Genomic DNA, 20,326 nt, shown 5'->3' with positions numbered 1-20,326 from the left:
AATGTCCCAGGAATTTGAAACCCTCCCTCTTGCACCATCTCTCAAGCCACGTATTCATCCTAGCTATCCTGTCATTCCTACTCTGACTATCACGTGGCACTGGTAGCAATCCTGAGATTACTACCTTTGAGGTCCTACTTTTTAGTTTAACTCCTAACTCCCTAAATTCAGCTTGTAGGACCTCATCCCGTTTTTTACCTATATCGTTGGTGCCTATATGCACCACGACAGCTGGCTGTTCACCCTCCCCCTCCAGAATGCCCTGCAGCCGCTCCGAGACATCCTTGACCCTTGCACCAGGGAGGCAACATACCAACCTGGATTTTCGTTTGCGTCCGCAGAAACGCCTGTCTATTCCCCTTACGATTGAATCCCCTATCACTATAGCTCTGCCACTCTTTTTCCCGCCCTTCTGTGCAGCAGAGCCAGCCACGGTGCCATGAACCTGGCTGCTGCCACCTTCCCCTGGTGAGCCATCTCCCCCAACAGTTTCCAAAACGGTAAATCTGTTTTGGAGGGAAATGACCGCAGGGGATCCCTGCACTGCCTTCCTACTCTTCCTCTGTCTGTTGGTCACCCTTTCCCTATCTGCCTCAGTAATTTTAATCTGCGGTGTGACCAACTCACTGAATGTGCTTTCCACAACTTCCTCAGCATCGCGGATGCTCCAAAGTGAGTCCATCCGCAGCTCCAGAGCCGTCAAGCGGTCTAACAGGAGCTGCAGTTGGACACACTTCTTGCAGATGAAGGAGTCAGGGACACCAGAAGGGTCCCTGACTTGCCACATCTCACAAGAGGAGCATGACACGGGTCTGAGCTCTCCTGCCATGACTTAAACCTGAAGTTAAATTTGAACTACACTACACAGCTAGGAGAAAGTCAAAGAGAGAGAAATCACTTACCAGTTACAAGCCAAACACTTACCTGCTGGCTGTGATGTAATTGCTCCAGAGACTCCCTCACAGGTCTGCTTCTCTGCACCTCCTTCAGGTGAGCACCAAATTCCCTTAACTAGTTAATTACTTTACTTAATTAACTTGATTTTTATTTTTTTTTTGTCACTCACCTCTTAACCGAACTCAGCCTTACCCAAACTCAGATACACTCTGTTTGCCTTCAGCACTCTGTTTCTAAAGGCACTTCAGCCACACCTTTTGTATCCTTCCTGATTTACAGTCAGCCAATAGGCCTGCTCCCAAAACTGATCTCTCTCCCAAACAGCTGACCTGCAAGGTAAGGAAGTTGTTAAGCAGTACTTACCTCACCCACAGCGCGCCCTTTTAAACTGTCCCCTCTGCCTCGCAGCTCCCGCGCTTTTTGAAACTCCCGCGCTGTTTCCAAGGTCCTGGCTCCCTCTCTCTCCCGAACAGCTGACCTGCAAGGTAAGGAAGTGGTTAACCAGGTGGGCGTTATCCGGTCGATAGAAGTACGGCTTACACTCTGCGCAGATTTGGCAGTCATTGGTCATGGCTCTGACCTCCTCAGTGGAGTACGGCAGGTTGCGGGCATTGATGTAGTGGAGGAGCCGGGTGACCCCTGGGTGGCAGAGGTCATCGTGGATAGCCCGTAGTCGGTCATCTTGCGCGCTGGCGCATGTGCCGTGATACAGGGCATCTGGGAGCTCGTTGAGCTTCCCATGACGATATACTATATCATAATTATAGGTGGAGAGTTCGATCCTCCACCTCAAGATCTTATCATTCTTGATCTTGCCCCACTGCGTATTATCGAACATGAAGGCTACCAATTGTTGGTCGGTGACGAGGGTAGACCTACCAGCGAGGTAGCGCCTCCAGTGCCGCACGGCTTCCACGATGGCTTGGGCTTCTTTTTCGACCGAGGAGTTTTGAATTTCAGTGGCAGTGAGGGTTCGTGAAAAAATTGCTACTGGCCTGCCTGCAAGATTGAGGGTAGCGGCGAGAGCGACCTCTGATGCGTCACTCTCCACCTGGAAGGGAGCGGACTCGTCCACCGTGCGCATCGCGGCTTTGACGATATCCGCCTTGATGCAGCTGAAGGCCTGGCGGGCCTCAGCCGCCAGTGGGAAGATGGTGGCCTTGATTAGTGGGCGGGCTTTGTCCGCATAGTTGGGAGTAATAGGAAAAGAACCCGAGGCACCTTTTCAGGGCCTTGGGGCAGTGGGGAAGGGGGAGTTGCAGGAGGGGGGGCATACGGTCATGGTCGGGTCCTAGAACCCTGTTTTCCACGACATAGCCGAGGATGGCTAGTCTGGTTATGCGGAAAATGCATTTCTCCTTGTAAGTGAGGTTAAGGGTTTGGGCGGTTTGGAGAAACCTCTGGAGGTTGGCATAGTGGTCCTGCTGATCATGGCCGCAGATGGTGACGTTGTCCAAGTACGGAAATGTGGCCCACAACCCGTACTGGTCCACATTCGGTCCATCGTTCTTTGGAAGACCGAGACCCCATTTATGACGCCGAAGGGGACCCGGAGGAAGTGGAAGAGGCGGCCGTCTGCCTCAAAGGCCGTGTAGTGGCGGTCCCCGGGCGGATTGGGAGCAGGTGATACGCAGACTTCAGATCCACCGTGGAGAATACCCGGTAGTGTGCGATCTGGTTAACCATATCTGCGATCCGGGGAAGGGAGTACATATCGAGGTGCGTGTACCAGTTTATGGTTTGGCTGTAATCTACAACCATCCGGTTCTTTTACCCGATCCTGACGACCACCACCTGAGCTCTCCAGGGGCTATTGCTGGCCTCGATGATTCCCTCCTCAAGAGTCGCTGGACCTCGGACCTGATAAAAGTCCTATCTTGGATGCTGTACCGCCTGCTTCTGGTGGCAACTGGTTTACAGTCGGTGGTGAGATTTGCGAAGAGCGGGGGAGGGTCGACTTTTAGGGTCACGAGGCTACATATGGTGAGTGGGGGTAGGGGCCCGCCGAACTTCAGAGTTAGGCTCCTGAGGTTACACTGGAAGTCCAGTCCCAACAAGAGAGGAGCGCAGAGGTCGGGGAGATCATATAACTTAAAATTGGCATACTCGGCGCCCTGTATTGCGAGGTTGCGGTAGTGCACCCCCAGATATGCACCGAGTGCGACCCAGAAGCGAGGGAGATGGTTTGATGTGCCGGGAAGATTGGGAGCGAGCAGCGTCTTACCATGTCGGGATGAATGAAGCTCTCCGTGCTCCGGGAGTCGAACAGGCAGGGCGTTTCATGTCCATTTACCCGGACGGTCACATGGAGCTCCGAGGTGTTTGGGTCACTACTGGTCAAGGGTGAGCGGGTTGAGTTGCGTGTAGCCGGCGTGGTCGGAGGTGCTGGGGTGGTCCCGAGATGGCTGTCCCCGTCGGTCGCACGTGTCGGGCGGTGAGGAAGATGGTGTCCAAGATGGCGGCCCCCATGAGTCGCACGTGGCAGGCCGCGTGGGCGAGGATGACCAAGATGGCAGCCCCGTGAGTCGCCCACGTTGTGCGGGCTGGAAGATGGCTGCCCCCACGGACAACACGAGGCCGGTGACGCATCCGGGGGGGGAGGGGCGGAGCCGGCAGGAAAGCTGCTACACTGCGGGATCTGCGGGCCTGTGAGTCTGAGGGTCGGGCCTGCGATTTCGAGGATTTGGACCTGGCCAGGCAAACCTTAGCGAAATGTCCTTTTCTTCCGCAGTCGCTGCAGTTCGCGTTCCGGGCCGGGCAGCGCTGCCTGGGGTGCTGATGCTGGCCGCAGAAATAGCAGGGTAGTCCCCCATGTGGGCGGGCAGCCACGCGGCACAGGCCTGGGGTACTCTTTGGTCGGGGTTCCACAAGGGGGTTGCGTGATCAGACGGGAACGCGTGAGGCTTTGGAATGCTACTTCTAGAGAGGAGGCTAACTTTACCGGTTTTCCCATGTCTAGGGCACTTTCTCGAGTAGGCGCTGTCTCACGTAGTTGGACCTGACTCCAGCCACGTAGGTGTCCCGGACGGCGAGGTCCATATGTTGAGTGGCCGTAACCGCCTGGTAGTTGCAACTTCGCGCAAGGACTTTGAGGTCGCATAGGTACTCTTCCAGCGATTCCCTGGGGCGTTGGCGGCAAGTAGTGAGGAGATGCCGCACGTATACCTCATTCACGGGCCTTACGTAGAGGCGTTCTAGCGTCTGCATAAGTGGAGGATTTCTCGAGTTGCACAGAGATTCGATGGCTCACCCGGGCGTGGAGGAGGCTCAGCATCTGATCATCGAGTCGGAAGGCGAGGAGGAGGCGGCGAGGTAGGCCTTGAAACAGTGGAGCCAGTGCGAAAAAATCCCTTTGGCCTCCGCGGCCTGCGGGTCGAGTTCCAGTCGGTCAGGTTTGAGGGCCGATTTCATAGTGGTGTTGTAGGGGCTAAATCGTTGGCTTTGAAAGCAGACCACGGCAGGCCAGCAGCACAGTTCAATTCCCGTACCAGCCTCCCCGAACAGGTGCCGGAATGTGGCGACTAGGGGCTTTTCACAGTAACTTCATTTGAAGCCTACTTGTGACAATAAGCGAATTTCATTTTCATTCATTTCATTCAGTTGATTAAATTGATGCCACCATCAATTCATGCAAAACCAAGAGTAGAAGTTAACTGTGGCTTTAATCAACTAGAACAGTGCCTGCCTGCGACTGGTCTGCTAGTGAGAGCCGCCTACAGGCTACTGCTCTTTATACCTCCCCTCAAAGGGTGGAGCCAGGGCGGAGCCCATAAGGCACCAACATGATACATTACAGGTAATACCTTACAATGGTCCATAGGTGGATCCCACATGGGCAACAGCGTGATACAGTTATATACATGGTGAATGGTTACTGCAATACGTTCACCCAGGTTCCAAATTCAATCCCTGATTCATGCCGCATTAACTGGTCATGGTCAGAGGGCAACTGGCATTTTACAATTGGTCTTAATAGCCCAGATTTGGGATGAGAACATACTAATCATGGTTCCGTTAACTGATGACAGCAAAAACACTGAAAACCCTCCATAATCATAATCAGCATGTGGGCAGCACGGTAGCATTGTGGATAGCAGAATTGCTTCACAGCTCCAGGGTTACAGGTTTGATTCCCGGCTTGGGTCACTGTCTGTGCGGAGTCTGCACATCGTCCCCGTGTGTGCGTGGGTTTCCTCCGGGTGCTCCAGTTTCCTCCCACAGTCCAAAGATGTGCAGGTTAGGTGGATTGGCCCTGCTAAATTGCCCTTAGTGTCCAAAATTGCCCTTAGTGTTGGGTGGGGTTACTGGGTTATGGGATAGGGTGGAGGTGTGGCTTGGGTAGGGTGCTCTTTCCAAGAGCCAGTGCCGACTCGTAGGCCAAATGGCCTCCTTCTGCACTGTAAATTCTATGATTCAATGTTCACACAGGATTGGGAAGGTTACTAGAATTCTTGGAATCATATCTCAGCAAAAAGTGAATTACAGAGAATTTATGTAAAATCTACAGCACATAAATAAGCAATTTGGCACGACTAGTCTATGCTGGCTTTTAAGGTGCTAATGAGTGGACTACAATGTGTTTATGGTAAGGGCAAAAAGTTGACGGAGAAAAAGACTCCCGTATGGTTCAAAAATCTGTCTTACTCAGCATTGAATCAATCAGCCTCCACAGCTCTCTGCAGTAGAGATTTCCAAAATATTGGTGATCCTCAGAGAGCACAAAATTCCTTCTCGTTTCCATCTTAAATGGGTGGCATCTTTATTCTGAAATGTTGCCCCCTAGTTCTAGAGTCTCCCACAAGAACAATCATCCTCTCAGCATTTACCCTGTCACCTCAGAATCTTACAGCCTGAATTTTACATGTTGTGCATGTGATGGTGGGACTGGAAGCAGATGCTTTATCCGCTCCTTCTTGCGATCGTAACCCGGACGCGATTCCCCGCTGGCTGGTCAATTAAGAGCTGGCCAGCGTGAAACTCAGTGGACATAGGCTCAGCAATGCAGCAGGGAAGAGGTGTTGGGCGATCGGGTCTAGTGGGGATCCAGCAGGCATTTAGAGCAGTGGCCGCTTCCTGAAGGCTGCTAGGAGGTGCAAAGAACTCTTGAGGGAGCAGTCCAGGAAAGAACTGAAGACTTTGCATTTGGAAGGTGTCTTGGCCTCAGCACCTGCTGGATATGCAATTGGGAGAACAATCCTGGTGGGCACTCTGCCCGCCACTTCTTGGACGAATGCCTGTGCATTCTAGTTGAGGCAGTTAGTACCAGGCATGCAATACTCCTGAAGCGGATGGCAAGAGGAGGGCCACCACACCAGGCAAAGAATGCGTGGACAGAGGTGGTAGTCCAGGTGAGTCGCCAGAACATGGTGCAGTGTACATGGATCCAGTTCCCCAAAAGATTCAATGATCTTCTCCGCTCTGCAAGGGTGAGTACTGCGTTGCCATAGAACTATTTATAGGTGTCTTGAAGGGTGGTCGTTCCTCATGGTGCTCAGGGGTGTAAAATTCAGAGTACCAAATGGCACATATACCTGTGCCGGCCAAGACTGAGAGCTGCAACTAGCCTTGGGTGCATCTCAGGGTCAGGTGTGCTAATGTCTGCTGCTGTGGTGTTGCAGGTGGACTAATGAATGCACTTTTGTCTGTACAGGAGAAGAGAAGCCATAATGCTGTGGAGTGCACTTAAACATGTGGTAGGGTGGCCAACCTGTTCGTATTCAGCAAGTTCTAGTTGGACAACCTGGAATTGGAATGCGAGTGTCCACAGGTTACGGAGTGGGGGTGGTCTTGAAGGAAGGCAAGAGCCTAGTGGACAGGTAAGAGACTGGCGAGTGTGTAAGAAATGTAAGGTCATATCATCCCAACTGAGTTGTTCAAACCAAGAGACCCCATTGATTGTCCAATCACAATGTCTCAATGAGGCAGTTGTCCATTGTGCCAACGCAGTCTTGAATGCAGAGTCACATAGTGATGATGATATCTACTGACATATTATCTTCCTCCCGTAGGTGCACCATCCTCAAGATGCAGCAGAGACCCTGAGGATTCTCCGTTGACACCTGAGGAGGAAGTACAAACAGAAACACCTGAGTCATATCCTCTCTCAAAACCAAGCACCAACCCAGAGACATGCATACCGTTGGGCATTAGGGGCTCAGCTCCATTAACACTGCACAATGGTGCGGGGAGTGCACCCTCACATAAAGAGCTTGTGGAAACAGAGAGGGCCCAGGGCGCCGGCAGTCTGACTACTGCTGGAGACCAGGACCATACTGAATCCGAGGCATATGGTGAGTTTTTGGAGTCATCCGTTAGGTCACAGATGCTAAATGTCTACAGGGATGCCCTGGTGGAGATCTTGAGACTCTGCATCCATGGTCTCTGTCTTGGAGGAGTCTGTGCAGAGCATGACTGCTGTATTGACCTGGAGTTCCAAACATACAGCCTCCTCCATTGAGAGAGTGGTGACTCTCATGGAGAGCCAGCTCCAGAAACAGAATCAGTGGTTTCAGGGGCTACGTTCGGACCTTGCAAGCCCACATACTGGCAGTAGCCTGAACAGTTCACTACCAATGTAGATCAGGTACCTAGTCTCTCTGCTAGATGCCCATCCATTAATAGTGAGCAGGGAGGTTCAAACTGACCTGCATGTCAGATCTGCAATCTCCTCGAAGGGTAATGTGAATGATGGGAGCAACTCCTCCACCCCTCTGCCAGTGACTGTCATATCTGATGAGTTTGCAATAACGGAGAATGCCCAGCCATGCCGCTTAATGCTTCCCCCAGGCAGTGTCTGCACATGCACTGCTGGCCAGAGGACGGTCCCCAAGGCCACCCGATCTAACAGGCCAACACAGCCAGCAGGCTGTCCCTAATGCAGTTACCAGCAGAGTGGTGTGGGGGTGGGGGGGGGGGGGGGGGGGGGGGGGGTGAAGGGTGGCATCAAGACGCACCACTTGCAAGCTGAGGCTTATGATACTTTAAACAAGGGCAGCACGGTGGCGCAGTGGTTAGCACTGCTGCCTCACGACGCGATGTCCCAGGTTCGATCCCAGCTCTCGGTCACTGTCCATGTGGAGTTTGCACAGTCTCCCCGAGTCTGCGTCGGTTTCGCCCCCACAACCCAATGATGTGCAGGGCAGGTGGATTGGCCACGCTAAATTGCCCCTTAATTGGAAAATATCAATTGGGCACTCTAAATTTTTTTTTTAATGATACTTGAAACACAAGAGGGATTATCAGGAGTGATATATATTTGGTGGATACGTGTTCATTGTTCAAATTGTATAATACATGACCATTTTTCAAAGATATGAGACTGGATTCTCGCTGGCGGAATGCTCTGTTATGCCGGCAGCCCCGGGGGTTTCCCGACTGCGTGGGGCTGCCCCACAATGGGAAATCCCATTGACCGACCAGCGTTATGGAGCATCCCGCCGGTGGCACGGCTCGAGGAAAATCCAGCCCATGATGTTTCGGAGCCTGATTGTACTTTATGTTTCTCAATAGGTGTTGGGCATAGGGTTGGGTTGGACAGACTGGACGGGTGGCAAACTTTAACTCAGAGGTTTTAATTGACATAAGGGTCACAGCATGGCCTCATTAGGGAAGTTCAGTAAGGAGGCATCACCCTTCCCCTCACTTTCAAGCCACAGTTGGATGCCTAACTGAGAAAATGGAGAATCCAGGTCTTCCTGCCTCCCACAAGGCTCATCGCTTCTGCAACCATGTCCTCACCCTGGGCCTCGTCCAACTTCTCGTCAGTTGAGTCATTCTCTGTGGCTTGGGGTGCTGCCTCGCTGTATTCATCCTCCAATAGGTCCACCTTCACAGATGCAGCACACAATGACAAAAAGAGAGTTGCGCTTTGGAAGATATTGCAGTGCTTCCTCTGATTAGTGCAGGCAGAGGAACCTAATCTTGATCTTTCAATTACAGCTCTTGTAGAGACATGACTTCTATTGTACCTCTCCTCTGCTTCTGTCTTTGGGTGATGTTGGGATGTACGCTTGATGCACGCAATTTCACACCCGATCTGGCAACATAAAGGCGTCATAAGCCAACTTTTCAGGGGATATCCTTGTCACCAAGGAGCCAATAATCATAGGTTGAGCTGGAGTGACAAAGACCCTTGGCACCTGGAAGTGCTGCAGGATGTACGTACCATGGCAGTTGCCCGGGTATCTGGCGCAGACCTGCAAAGTCTGTCCTATGGTTGCAAACAACCTGGACGTTGATTGGCGCAGGGGCAGTACGCTGGCACAGTGGTTAGCTCTGCTGCCTCACAGCTCCAGGGACCCGAGTTCAATTCTGATCTCGGGTAATTGTCTGTGTGGAGTTTGCACGTTCTCCCCATATCTGCGTGGGTTTCCTCTGGGTGCTCCGGTTTCCTTCCACAGTCCAAAGATTTGCAAGTTAGGTGGATTGGCCATGTTAAATTGCCCCTTTGTGTCTAAACGGTTAGGCGGGGTTACTGGGTTATGGGGATAGGGTGGATGTGTGGGCATAAGTAGGGTGCTCTTTCCAAGGGCCGGTGCATACTCGATGGGCCGAATGGCCTCCTTCTGCACTGTAAACTCTATGAAGGAGTGGAAGTCCTTTCTGTTGATGAAGGCAATCAGTTCACCCAGTGGTGCCTTTATGGCCCATGAGTGCAATCTATGCCACCCTGGATGCAGGGAAACCCAGAAATTTTAGTGAAGCCTCTGGCTTGCTCAGCCTGGCTGGCTTTGTCAGTTCGGAAATGAATGAAGTTCCTCACCCATCTGAATAGAGCATCAGTGACCAACTTGACGGATCTGTGGGCATCAGATTGGAAAACACCACATAGATGTCTTACTGACCTTGGAAAGAACAGGAGATGAAGAAGTTCAGGGCTGCTGTCGCCTTAAGAGCCACTGGCATCAGGTGGCCACCCACACAGTTTGAGATGATCTCTGGGCCAATCACTTGGCAAATGGACATCTCTGTTTCCAGAGAAAGGTGGAACCTCCTTCGGCACTGAACTTGTGACAAGTCCAGGGAGCTGGAGAGTTGCCTGTAGACTTCCGCAGCAGGATAACAGCATCTTCTACGGCCTTCTGCTTCGACCTTCCTGCTGGCCCTGTGCCTCTCTTTTCACAGGTCACTCTCTGGGATATTGCCTGCAGACACCAGCCCTCCTCTGCCTTCTGGCCCTCCTTGAGGAGGAGGGGGTCCCTCCAGCAGAGCAGACAATCCTCATTTGCTGGAATATCGATTGCGCAGGATAGTGCACAGAATGCTGCACTTGGCAGAAAGCCTCGAAGAAAACTTATAAGCTAGAGTACTCCAGAAAATATTGGGCGGCATGGTGGCAATGGGTGGCCCAGTGATTAGCACTGGCTGCCTAACAGATCCAGGACCCGGGTTCAATTCTGACCTCGGTGACTGGCTGTGTGAAGTCTGCACGTTCTCCCCCTGTCTGCATGGGTTTCCTCCGGGTGCTCCGGTTTCCTCCCACAGTCCAAAGATGTGCAGGTTAGGTGGATTGGCCATGCTAAATTGCCACAGATGGGGTTATGGGAATAGGGTGGGGGATTGGGCCTAGGTAGCATGCTCTTTTAGAGGGCTGGTGCAGCCCTGATTGTCCCTTCTGCATTGTAGGGATTCTATGATGAAAACACAGCAAATGCAATTAACTGCCAGACAAACACCGACAACTAATTTTCACCGAAACGCTTATCTATTCACATTGTCACAGCTCAGGTCGACTTTAATCCCACTCTGGATCAAGTTTCAATTAAAAATGTGATGGCTGCTGAGATCTAAATTGCATGGGCCGTGTAAAATTCAAAATATTTGCCTTTTGAATTGATTTGATTGCCTATTTAATTGCCAGAAAGTGCACTCCCGACTCACATGGATGCGTTCCAACCGTATTATGGCACGATAACACTGGGGTGTACGCCTGATGCAGGCAATTTCACACCCGATCTGGCAACATAATATTTTGGCCTATGTAAAGTCACCTCTTGTTCTTCTAATCGTGACTGAATATAGGCCCAGCACGCTCAAGCTTTCTTCCTAGACAATCCCTTCAACTCCAGAAGATTATTTTTTTCAAAATATGTTTATTAAGAATTTTTTAACAAAATTTTCAACCATACAAACAGACACCCCCCCGTAACAAAAAGAAAAGAAAACTCGCATAGCAAGACATAAGCATGGCAAATCAATATGATACAGAACTTTGTACATTGGATTCCTCCCGTACATATCAGTTTTCCGGATCATTTATGTATTTTCTTGCTCAGATGCCCCCCCCGGAAAAAAAACCTTCCCCGTCCCTCCCTCTTTCCCCCCCCCTCCCCCCAAAAAGGGATGTCCCCCCCCCCCCTCCTCCTTCCCCCCCCCCCCCCCCCCCCCCCCCCGGGCTGCTGCTGCTGTCGACCGAACTCCATCTAACGCTCCGCGAGATAGTCTATGAACGGTTGCCACCACCTGGAGAACCCCTGCACAGACCCTCTCATGGCAAAGTTTATCCTCTCCAACTTGATAAACTCTGCCATGTCATCTATCTTTCCACACTAACAAGATCCTCCGCCGGGCTACCAGGGACGCAAAGGCCAGAATGCCGGCCTCTTTCGCCTCCTGCACTCCCAGCTCGTCCGCTACTCCAATGCTAATGCTAGACCCCAACTTGGCTTGACCTGGACTTTCACCACCTTAGATATAGTTCCCGCAACTCCCCTCCAGATCCCATCCAGTGCCGGGCACGACCAAAACATATGGGCATGGTTCGCCGGGCTTCCTGAGCACCTCCCGCATCTGTCCTCCACCCCAAAGAACCTACTCAGCCTCGCCCCCGTCATATGCGCTCTGTGAACAACCTTAAATTGTATCAGGCTAAGCCTGGCACATGAGGAAGAGAAATTAACCCTACTTAGGGCATCAGCCCACAGACCCTCCTCAATCTCCTCCCCAATCTCCTCCCCCAGCTCCTCTTCCCATTTCCCCTTCAGCTCCTCTACCAAAGCCTCCCCCTCATTCTTCATCTCCTGGTATATCGCCGACACCTTGCCCTCTCCGACCCATACGCCCAAAATCACCCTGTCTTGAATCCCCTGTGCCGGGAGCAACGGGAATTCCCTCACCTGCCACCTCACAAACGTCCTCACTTGCATGTACCTGAAAGCGTTTCCCGGGGGTAGTCCAAACTTCTCCTCCAGCGCCCCTCAGCTCGCAAACGTCCCTTCGATGAACAGGTCCACCATTCTTCTAATCCCTGCCCTATGCCAGATCTGAAACCCCCCGTCCATCCTTCCTGGGACAAACCGATGGTTATCTCTGATCGGGGACCACACAGAGGCTCCCATCGCACCCCTGTGCCGTCTCCACTGCCCCCAGATCTTTAGCGTTGCCGCCACCACCGGTCTCGTGGTGTACCTTGTCGGCGAGAGCGGCAGCGGTGCCGTCACCAGCGCCCCCAGGCTCATTCCTTTGCAGGACGCCATCTCCAACCTCTTCCATGCCACCCCCTCTCCCTCCATCACCCACTTATGGATCATCGCCACGTTGGCTGCCCAGTAGTAGCCACCCAGATTCGGCAACGCCAGCCCTCCTCTATCTCTACTACGCTCCAGGAACCCCCTCCTTACCCTCGGGGTCTTACTCGCCCACACAAAACCCATAATGCTCCTGCCTACCCTCTTAAAAAAGGCCTTGGTGACCACAATTGGAAGGCATTGGAATACAAAAAGAAACCTCGGGAGGACCACCATTTTAATCAACTGTACCCTGCCTGCTAGCGAGAGTGGCAACATGTCCCACCGTAAGTCCTCCTCCATCTGCTCCACCAGCCACGTCAAATTACGTTTGTGCAGGGCCCCCCAGCTCCTAGCTACCTGGATCCCCAAGTATCGAAAGCTCCTTTCCGCCCTCCTCAACGGTAGGTCGTCTAGCCCTCTTCCCTGATCCCCCGGATGCACCACAAAGAGCTCACTCTTCCCTACATTGAGCTTGTAGCCCGAGAAGTCCCCAAACTCCCTCAGGGTCTGCATGACCTTCACCATCCCCTCCACTGGGTCCGCCACATACAGCAACAGGTCGTCTGCATACAGCGACACTCGATGCTCCTCTCCCTCTCGAACCACCCCCTACATTTCCGGGACTCCCTTAATGCCATGGCCAAAGGTTCAATTGCTAATGCAAACAACAGGGGGGACAGGGGGCACCCCTGCCTCGTCCCTCGATACAGCCGGAAGTACTCCGACCTCCGCTGGTTCGTAACCACACTTGCCACCGGGGCTCTATATAGGAGCTTAACCCAGCTAATAAACCCTCCCCTGAACCCAAACCTCCGTAACACTTCCCAGAGATTCTCCCACTCTACTCGCTCAAAGGCCTTCTCCGCTTCCATAGCTGACACTATCTACGCCTCTCCCTCCACCTATGACATCATAATCACATTTAGGAGCCTCCGCACATTGGTATTTAGCTGCCTGCCCTTTACAAATCCCGTCTAGTCCCCATGAATCACCTCCGGGACACAGTCCTCAATCCTCGCAGCCAACACTTTTGCCAGCAACTTAGCATCTACGTTGAGGAGCAAGATCGGCCTATACGACCCGCATTGCAGTGGGTCCTTATCCCGCTTCAGGATCAAAGAGATCAGCGCCTCCGACATTGTCGGGGGCAGGGTCCCCCCCTCCCTTGCCTCATTGAAAGTCCTTACCAGCAACGGGGCTAACAGGTCTACATACTTCCTATAGAACCCCACCGGGAACCCATCCGGTCCCGGGGCCTTCCCTGCCTTCATGCTCCCCAGTCCTTTAACCAGCTCCTCCACCCCAATTGGCGCCCCCAAACCAGCCACCTCCTGCTCCTCCACTCTCGGGAACCTCAGTTGGTCCAAGAATCGTTGCATCCCCTCTTTTCCCCCTGGGGGCTGGGACCTCTACAGCTCCTCCTCGTAAAAGTCCTTGAATGCCTCATTCACTTTCACTGCACTCCGCACTGTAGTTCCCCTTCCATCCTTGACTCCACCTATTTCCCTCACTGCCATCCTCTTACGGAGCTGATGTGCCAGCATCCGGCTCGCCTTCTCCCCATACTCATACATTGCCCCCTGTGCCTTCCTCCACTGTACCTCTGCCTTCCCTGTGGTCAACAGGTCGAACTCCGTCTGTTGACTGTATACAGGGTTGTAAATATGGGTAAAGAATGTTTCACGGGTGGGACGATGGATGGGGATGGGGGAAGAGTTTTGATGGGGAGACTGTGAGGAATGTGGGCGCCGGTGCTGGAGGGAGGTGAGACCCGGGGATGGGGGAATTGGGATAAGGCCGCAACAGGAGCTGCACCACAGGGGGCGGGGCTGGCTCAGGAAAGCGCCGGCATTTTCCCGCATTCGGGAGGGAGGGGGATGGAGGAGCGCAAGGAGGAGGGATTTCCACACGGGGGGGGGAGTCAACGGGAAGGTGGGGGAAGCCGGGGTCAGCAGCGCCTGAGAAACTCCTGCTGGTCCGGCTCCCCTGCTGCTCGATCTCCGCCCTCCGCCATCTTGTTTTCCCCCCCCTCCCCGTTTCTGCCGCTGCTCCAAAGCCTCTTTTTCCGTTGCTCCACTTCTAGTCCCCTCCATACACGACGGAAGGGGGACCTTACTTCACTTTCCCACACGGGATTTGGTCAAAACATTTCCATTGGGGCTCCTCTGGAGAGCCCAAATGTCCGTTCTAGCGGGTGCTGCCGAAATGTGCGGCTTAGCTCCGCATTGCCGCAACCGGAAGTCCTTCAACTCCAGAATTGGCCTAGTGATCCTTCAGAGTCATCTCCAATGCAAGTATATCCCTCCTTAAATAAGGGGACTAAAACTACATGTACTATTCTAGGTGTGGTCTCACCAGTGCTCTGTGCAGTTGTAGAAAGATTTCTCTCCTTTTATACTTCATCTCCCTTGCAATAGAGGCAAATATCCAATTTGTCGCCTTAATTATTTGTAGTACAATTCTATCTTTTTGTGTACGAAGACATGCAATTCATCTTTTGTTTTTTGTTTTGTTCACGGGATTTGGGTGTTGCTGGCTGGGCCAGCATTCATTGCCCATCGCTGAGAGCATTTAAGAGTCAACCACATTGCTGTGGACCTTGAGTCACATGTAGACCAGACCAGGTAAGGACGACAGATTTCCTTCCCTAAAGGACGTTGGTGAACCAGACAATCGAGAATGGTTTCATGGTCACCGTTAGACTTTTAATTCCAGATTTTTATTGAATTCAAATTTCAACATCTGCCATGGCGGGATTCGCACGCAGGTCCCAGAGAATGACTCTGAGTCTCTGGATTACTAGTCCAGGACAATACCACTACGCCACTGCCTCCCCTAAATCTGTAACACAGCATTCTGTGGTTTCTCTCCATTTAAATAATATTTTGCTTTTTCATTCCTCTAAACAAAGTGGATAACTTCATCTTTTCCACATTACAATCCATCTGCCTAATTTTTGGCCACTCACTTAACCTGTCTATATCCCTTTGCGATATGCAATTAACATTTGTGTTTACTAACTGAGTTATTACGGAGTTCTAAAACAAATAAGAGTTGCAGGGAGAATTCTCAGAAGGTTTCACATCTTTTGGGATGCAGATTTTAAAAGTGTTTTTAATAAATTTGTACTAACCAAAGTGTTTATGTCAGAGAATTATTTTCAGTTTTACATCCGCTATCTGACCCCAAAAATCCAATATAATGTAATAAAATACAGAATAAAACTCAGCCATGTCCCTTAACTCCAGAGCCAATTATTTGATGCTTCCATTTTCTAGACCTGAGATTTGTACGGCCTCTAAAATATTCCAAAATAGTATTGAATTGTGGACAAGTTTGTTCTGTGCGCTCGAGCTTTCAATGAACTGCATTAATATCCTAACTCAAATCAGCAGTACACAAATTGGGTGTGTTTTTATGCACCGAGCCATTGAGGAACGAAGAAATAATTTTTCAGTTGGTACAGGAAATTTGGATTGAACTGGAGCCAAAATATGAAGTGGAGGAATAGGTGCCAATTCAGTCCTAAGTCCCAACAGAATATTATATTCAATGAATAATGGAACACAGTTAAATTTGAATTTAACTACTCTGGTAAACACAAACATGCTACTGAAGTTGGTGGTTCAATGTATCTTTGGGGCTGGTTTAGCACAGTGGGCTAAATCGAGGGCTTGTAATGCTGAACAATGCCAGCAGCGCGGGTTCAATTCCCGTACCAGCCTCCCCGAACAGGCGCCGGAATGTGGTGACTAGGGGCTTTTCACAGTAACTTCATTGAAGCCTACTCGTGACAATAAGCGATTATTATATTATTATTATCTTTGATCCCAAACAGAGCTTCTGGTCCCATATCCTCTGTCACAAAGACCACCTATTTCCAGTTGCATTACAGTGCTTATCTTTGCCCCTACTTTAGTCCATCTGCTGCAGAAGCCGATAGACTTTATTTACATACATTTATAATCTCCAGTCTCACCTTGTCTAATCTCCTGGCAAACCACCATCCTCTAAACAGCAGGTTATCTGAAACACAGCTGCTCATGTGCACTCACCATAACACCAGCTCCCTGTCCCCAAAAGTCTCAAAATTCTCATCCTTGTATTTAATTCCTTCCCTGGCCTTGTCCCTCCCATCTCGAACAACTACATGCCCGACTCTCCAACACCACCCACTGTTGCTCGGTTCTGTCTGGCCACTTCTGCATTTGCCGCATCATTGGTATCTATGACATCAACCACTTAAGGCTTTATGCTGTGGAATTCTCTCCCTGCGTTCCTCTGCTTTTCCATCTCCCGCTTCCCTTAGGACCTGCCTTAAAACATATCTATTTACCAAGCTTCTGACCATCATTCAGAATATTTCTTTCTTTGGCCCTACATTCATTTATATATTTCTGTGTTGTAATAACACTGTGATTAAAGACACTGTATAAATTCAAATGTGTTGAATCATCTATGGATACCATAAGATTGTGAGTGAATAGAATACAAAATGTCAAGATCTTGAGGTGGAGGATCGAGCTCTCCACCTATAACTAAGATCTTGTATCGCCCGGGGAAGCTCAATGAGCCCTCTGATGCCCTATCTCGCGGTACATGTGCCAGCGCACAAGTGGACCGACTCAGGGCTCTCCACTATGACCTCTGCCACCCGGGGGTCACCCGGTTCTTCCATTTCATCAATGCCCGCAACCTGCCCTACTCCATTGAGGAGGTCAGGACCGCCACCAGAGACTGCCAGGTCTGCGCAGAGTGCAAGCCGCACTTCTACTTGCCATATCGAGCGCACCTGGTGAAGACCTCCCGCCCCTTTGAGCGCCTCAGCATGGACTTCAAAGGGCCCCTCCCCTCCACCGACCGCAACACGTACTTTCTGAATGTGATTGATGAGTACTCCCGGTTCCCTTTCGCCATCCCATGCCCCATATGACTTCTGCCACGGTAGTTAAAGCCCTCCACAGCATCTTCACTCTGTTCGGTTTCCCCACCTACATCCACAGCGATCGGGGATCCTCTTTTACGAGCGATGAGCTGCGTCAGTTCCTGCTCAGCAAGGGCATTGCCTCGAGCAGAACGACCAGCTACAACCCCCGGGGAAACGGGCAGGTGGAGAGGGAGAACAGGACGGTCTGGAAGGCCGTCCTGCTGGCCCTGCGGTCTAAAAATCTCCCGGTCTCCCGCTGACAGGAGGTCCTCCCCGACGCGCTCCACTCCATCTGATCGCTCCTCTGCACTGCGACAAACGAGACCCCTCACGAACGTGTGTTTGCTTTCCCCAGGAAGTCCACCTCTGGGTTCTCGCTCCCAACATGGCTGACATGTGCGGACCCATAAGTTGGACCCCTTGGTTAGAACAAGAACAAAAGAACAAAGAAATGTACAGCACAGGAACAGGCCCTTCGGCCCTCCAAGCCCGTGCCGACCATGCTGCCCGACTAAACTACAATCTTCTACACTTCCTGGGTCCGTATCCTTCTATTCCCATCCTATTCATATATTTGTCAAGATGCCCCTTAAATGTCCCTATCGTCCCTGCTTCCACTACCTCCTCCGGTAGCGAGTTCCAGGCACCCACTACCCTCTGCGTAAAAAACTTGCCTCGTACATCTACTCTAAACCTTGCCCCTCTCACCTTAAACCTATGCCCCCTAGTAATTGACCCCTCTACCCTGGGGAAAAGCCTCTGACTATCCACTCTGTCTATGCCCCTCATAATTTTGTATACCTCTATCAGGTCTCCCCTCAACCTCCTTCGTTCCAGTGAGAACAAACCAAGTTTATTCAACTGCTCCTCATAGCTAATGCCCTCCATACCAGGCAACATTCTGGTAAATCTCTTCTGCACCCTCTCTAAAGCCTCCACATCCTTCTGGCAGTGTGGCGACCAGAATTGAACACTATACTCCAAGTGTGGCCTAACTAAGGTTCTACACAGCTGCAACATGACTTGCCAATTCTTATACTCAATGCCCTGGCCAATGAAGGCAAGCATGCCGTATGCCTTCTTGACTACCTTCTCCACCTGTGTTGCCCCTTTCAATGACCTGTGGACCTGTACTCCTAGATCTCTTTGACTTTCAATACTCTTGAGGGTTCTACCATTCACTGTATATTCCCTACCTGCATTAGACCTTCCAAAATGCATTACCTCACATTTATCCGGATTAAACTCCATCTGCCATCTCTCCGCCCAAGTCTCCAGACAATCTAAATCCTGCTGTATCCTCCGACAGTCCTCATCGCTATCCACAATTCCACCAACCTTTGTGTCGTCTGCAAACTTACTAATCAGACCAGTTACATTTTCCTCCAAATCATTTATATATACTACAAAGAGCAAAGGTCCCAGCACTGATCCCTGTGGAACACCACTGGTCACAGCCCTCCAATTAGAAAAGCATCCCTCCATTGCTACTCTCTGCCTTCTATGGCCTAGCCAGTTCTGTATCCACCTTGCCAGCTCACCCCTGATCCCGTGTGACTTCACCTTTTGTACTAGTCTACCATGAGGGACCTTGTCAAAGGCCTTACTGAAGTCCATATAGACAACATCTACTGCCCTACCTGCATCAATCATCTTAGTGACCTCCTCGAAAAACTCTATCAAGTTAGTGAGACACGACCTCCCCTTCACAAAACCGTGCTGCCTCTCACTAATACGTCCATTTGCTTCCAAATGGGAGTAGATCCTGTCTCGAAGAATTCTCTCCAGTAATTTCCCTACCACTGAAGTAAGGCTCACCGGCCTGTAGTTCCCGGGATTATCCTTGCTACCCTTCTTAAACAGAGGAACAACATTGGCTATTCTCCAGTCCTGCGGGACATCCCCTGAAGACAGCGAGGATCCAAAGATTTCTGTCAAGGCCTCAGCAATTTCCTCTCCAGCCTCCTTCAGTATTCTGGGGTAGATCCCATCAGGCCCTGGGGACTTATCTACCTTAATATTTTTTAAGACACCCAACACCTCGTCTTTTTGGATCACAATGTGACCCAGGCTATCTACACCCCCTTCTCCAGACTCAACATCTGAAAAAGTCCACCTCCTACATGCGAACCTGCAGTACACCTATGTGGCACACCCTGACGGGCGACAGGACTCTGTCTCCCCCCGGGACCTGGCACCCGCTCTATCCCCACCCACGACTCCCGACCTGACACCGCCCGCCCCCCCCCCCCCCCGGTTGCCTCATCCACCCCTGCGCCACTCACCCTCCCTCCAGCGAACCTCACCGCAGCCCCCGCCCCAGTAGGATCCGTCCTCCCACTGGTTCCACTCAGGGGTGACGAAGACAAGGACAACACGCTCCCGGACTCGCACGTGACCAAGTCGGCGGCCACATCACCACCAGGACTCTTTTTTAACAGGGGGTGAATGTGGTAGTCACCACTAGTAGTATATTACATGTATTATGGCACTGCCCATATAGTAGAGGTACATGGGTAAATCCCTGCCTGCTGGCTCCGCCCAGTAGGCAGCATATAAATGTTGTGCTCGCTGGTGCTGCAGCCATTCTGGTTCCAGCTACAGGAGGCACCACATCTTGCTCAATAAAGCCTCGATTATTCCACTACTCTCGTCTTCGTGGTAATTGATAGTGCATCATACTGTAGAAGCCCCATCTCAGCACTCCTGCATCATTGGTACTCTCAATTCCACAACATTAGAGCTCTAGCTTCGGATTGGATCTGGATCTTCAGTATGCAGGTCCAGGAGAGGTAGCAGAGGGTGAGTTAGGGAGTGGGAGGTTCAGTGTGAGGGTTGGCCAGGGAAGGGAGCAGCCGCAACCTGGAGGTTGGGTGGGACCAAGAGGATCAGGGAGAGGGGTGGTTGAGAAGCAGTATCCACAGCCAGTAGAAGGTACTGAAAGTAGAAAGCCAATTTTTTATTTTATATTTTTAAACTTATTTTACTTTAATGT

At 51.3% G+C, this 20,326-nt stretch overlaps 1 protein-coding gene across 6 annotated transcripts in view; it reads left to right on the top strand.

Moving 5' to 3' along the window:
* LOC140396500 (small integral membrane protein 29-like) overlaps window positions 1-20,326 on the top strand; it is a 106,028-nt gene that overhangs the window by 42,916 nt on the left and 42,786 nt on the right. The gene's annotated exons all lie outside the window — the stretch shown is intronic.

This window comes from Scyliorhinus torazame, chromosome 19 (genome assembly GCF_047496885.1).
Source record: "Scyliorhinus torazame isolate Kashiwa2021f chromosome 19, sScyTor2.1, whole genome shotgun sequence".
Lineage (NCBI taxonomy): Eukaryota > Metazoa > Chordata > Chondrichthyes > Carcharhiniformes > Scyliorhinidae > Scyliorhinus > Scyliorhinus torazame.
Note: the sequence above shows the minus strand (reverse complement) of the source record. Positions and strands in the feature narration are given on the sequence as shown.